Source organism: Arvicanthis niloticus, chromosome X (genome assembly GCF_011762505.2).
Source record: "Arvicanthis niloticus isolate mArvNil1 chromosome X, mArvNil1.pat.X, whole genome shotgun sequence".
NCBI classification, from domain to species: Eukaryota; Metazoa; Chordata; class Mammalia; order Rodentia; family Muridae; genus Arvicanthis; species Arvicanthis niloticus.
Window position 1 is genome coordinate 33,517,910 of NC_047679.1, and position 3,157 is coordinate 33,521,066.

The following is a 3,157-nucleotide window of genomic DNA, read 5'->3' on the forward strand; positions in this document are numbered from 1 at the left end:
AGAGAGAGAGAGAGAGAGGGGACGGTCTCAGCTGCGAGAAGGAGTCTTAGAAAGAGGGTACAGCAGGTGTTGTGGCTTGAAGGACAGATATTAGCTGTGGAGGAACCCCCTCTGTGGAGCTGGGGGGATGGGAAGAGTGGGGGCTAAGAAGCCACAGCCATCTTGCCCTGAGCTGGAGAACATGTGGGGAGAGAGACCTAGTTCTTTTGTATTACCCAGGGGTTAGGCTATAGCTAAGAATCAGAGAAAGAGAGAAGGGGTAGGGTGGACAGAGAGAGATGTTACTCACGGTTTTTGCAGTCACCAGCGGGGGGCACTTGCGGAGCTGGATCTGCGCATGTTGTCTACCACCTGTGGGAAACAATGTGGCCCGTGCATGGGTGCACGAGTGTGGATCTCTGTTGCTGGTCTGCTGGTCTGCTGGTCTGCACGTCCTTTGTCAGAGATAGGGCTATGTAGAGGAGCAGGGGCTAAGGAGGGCACTCACAGTGGGCAAGGCAGACTCTGCGGTAGGAGTCTCTCGGTGAGAAATCTCCCTTTTTGGCCCAAGCCCGGCGGTGGGTGGGCACAGCAAAACAGGAGAATGTGGGGGTCGCATGGCAGCAGATCCATGCTCCGAGATTGGCCTCCATCTGGGGTCTCGGAACTCCAGCAGAATGGAGGCGGGGAGAACGCGGGGTGTGCACGCTGAGAGAGGACCAAGAGACTTAGTGTCACATCTCACAAGAAGTATACTTGCTTAGCAGATTCAGCCAGGATGATTCTTGTAAACGCATGGGTGGTCGTGCCCCATGTTGGTGGCACCAGCTGTGGGGAAGAAATCTCACAGGCAGGGGGAGGGAGTCTGGCGGCAGGGTCCCAGGGCAGTCTGGCATCAGGATCCCAGGCAGACTTGCCACGCCTCCAGCAGAGGATCCCACATTGATACAGCCACCACAGGCTGGTGGTGAGCTGCTCAACTTTCCAAAGGCTGAGAACCTGGCTGTGGCAGATCAGGCAACACAGAGTCCGGTTTTCCAAAGCTTTTATTGTTCATGGCATGGTGAATGGACGTGGGTGGTACACTGTCTGTCTGTCTGTCTGTCTGTATGTATGTATGTATGTATCACTTCTCTGAAGGTAAAGATACATCTGGCTTCAGCCAATGCAACACTGTTTGGAGACGACTTAATATGAATGGGAAACCAGTCAAGACTTTTGTGATAGAAACTCTATTAGCCATTTTTAGTTGTGGTTTTCATTTGTTAACCACACGAAGACACTAAACAGTTTAAGACAATCAAAACTTTATTTTATTCTTGTTTTTAAATTATTCCCGAGGTTTTTCCCATTGCCCAGGAAAATCCTATTTCAATGTCACTTGTCTATTGTGGCATTTTACAAATTAAGACAGAAGTCATTCTAATTTGTTTCAAAATAATGAAATTCTTCAACCAGGAAAAACAACAGTGCATGAACTACAAATGACTGAAACTTAAAACTAGTGGACCTGGTAGTAATTGTGTTAGCAATTTGGAAGAACAAGAATCCTAAAGTGACCTAAACAGAATAAAAGTAGAATGCTCCATGGTCTCCTCCCACCAGCTCTAAAGTGAGGGTACAATACTCGATTAGTGGCTTGGTCTGACCTGATGTTAGAAGGGAATTGCCAGTGAACTAGGATGTGCCCAGGTCAGACCTGTTGAAGCATGCGTTGATAGATCCAGGTCTGGACCCTGTCTATCTCATCTTCCAAAGCCTCTGCATACCTTTCAGGGTAGGCTGTGGGGTGAGTTTTAGCAATACTGGCAAAAAACTCCAAGACTTTCATTTTGGTGGTTTCGGCAAAGGCCCTGGGGCCCAGGAACACATGGGTAGGAGGATCACTATGGGCACCTGCCTGTATTCCAGGTACCCTTCCTGTACAAACTCCTCAGAGATGAGCTTCCTAGGGTCTTTATGTATGTAAGGATCCCTCCCACCACACAACCTTATGTTATTCAGTTTTTCCCAGATAATCTCCTCACTGACACAGTTTCCCTCCATGAAAATGACACCCAGTACCACTATGAGGAGGCCTGTCTTGGGCATACCCTGGACATCAGTCAGCATCCCATCATAGGTGATCCCCAGGGCAGTGACAAGGATGTAGGAGTGGACAGAGGCATCCACTTCTACCATATCAATGCCAAAGACCAGCTTCAAGCACTCAGAGGCCTCACTAAAGATCAGAGGGTAGTACTCATCATACGCTCTACCAACACACTCCAGCATTTCTGCTTTGGTAGTGAATGCCTTCATTCGATATTTGCAAAGCAGAAATTCCACCAAGTCATACACCTTTATGTACTGTGCATGGTGCAACAAATATAGTGGATCTTCCAGCTCTTCTGATGGTTTGATGGAAGCTTCCTCAGATGGGCCATCAGGAATGGAGGCCAGTGCCACACAGGGAGAGGAAGCTCTCTGAGGACTCTGGGGAGGACTTGGTATTCCACCACCATACACCTGATGGGAGGTGGTGCTTGTTTCCTCCTCATCTCCTTCAGCCGTGGTAGCCTGGGCATTGGCTAACTCCTGTTGGGCCTGACCACTGTCTTGGAGGTTGCAGCACTGGGTGTTATGGGGCTCAGCCATTATCACTTTCCTGGTAACAACAGGCAGGAAGGACAGTCTCCCAATCTAAGCAGGGAGGATACACAGGCCTGATGGAGAAAGGGGAGGGTGAGTAGATTTTTATCACAGACCATGTCACACTGCCTTCAAATGCCTTCATGTTTCTTGAAATCTCCTGAGTAGAGCCCTCTAGTGGGACAAGGCCTCTAAGCAATCCTAGAATCCTGAGAGCCTGAAACAGGAAGTGACCCAGCTGTTTGGAGTGCAGCCTGGTCACAGAGGAGATAAACTAGTGGATACCATTAGAATATTTGAGGCCAGGGAACTTGGAGTGTCTATTTTCTCAGTTGTTGGAACAATTGATTTATACTTGCAGGATGGGCATCCCTATCAGTTCTGAGGATACATAGTTTTGCTCTTCTACGGGAACTGAGGACACTATCTCAGAGGATGATTTTCTTATCTTCCACTTTGGAATCATTGTAAGAGATGCTTACAACATCCCATCATGCTAACTTCTAGTTGGTACCTGAGTTCCCAAGGTTAAAAAAAAGGGAGAGAG

At 48.4% G+C, this 3,157-nt stretch overlaps 1 pseudogene; it reads right to left on the bottom strand.

Annotated features, from left to right (window-relative positions):
* Positions 1–1,567: 1,567 nt before the first annotated feature.
* Positions 1,568–2,616, bottom strand: LOC117695262 (melanoma-associated antigen 10-like; annotated as a pseudogene).
* Between the last annotated feature and the right edge of the window lie 541 nt (positions 2,617–3,157).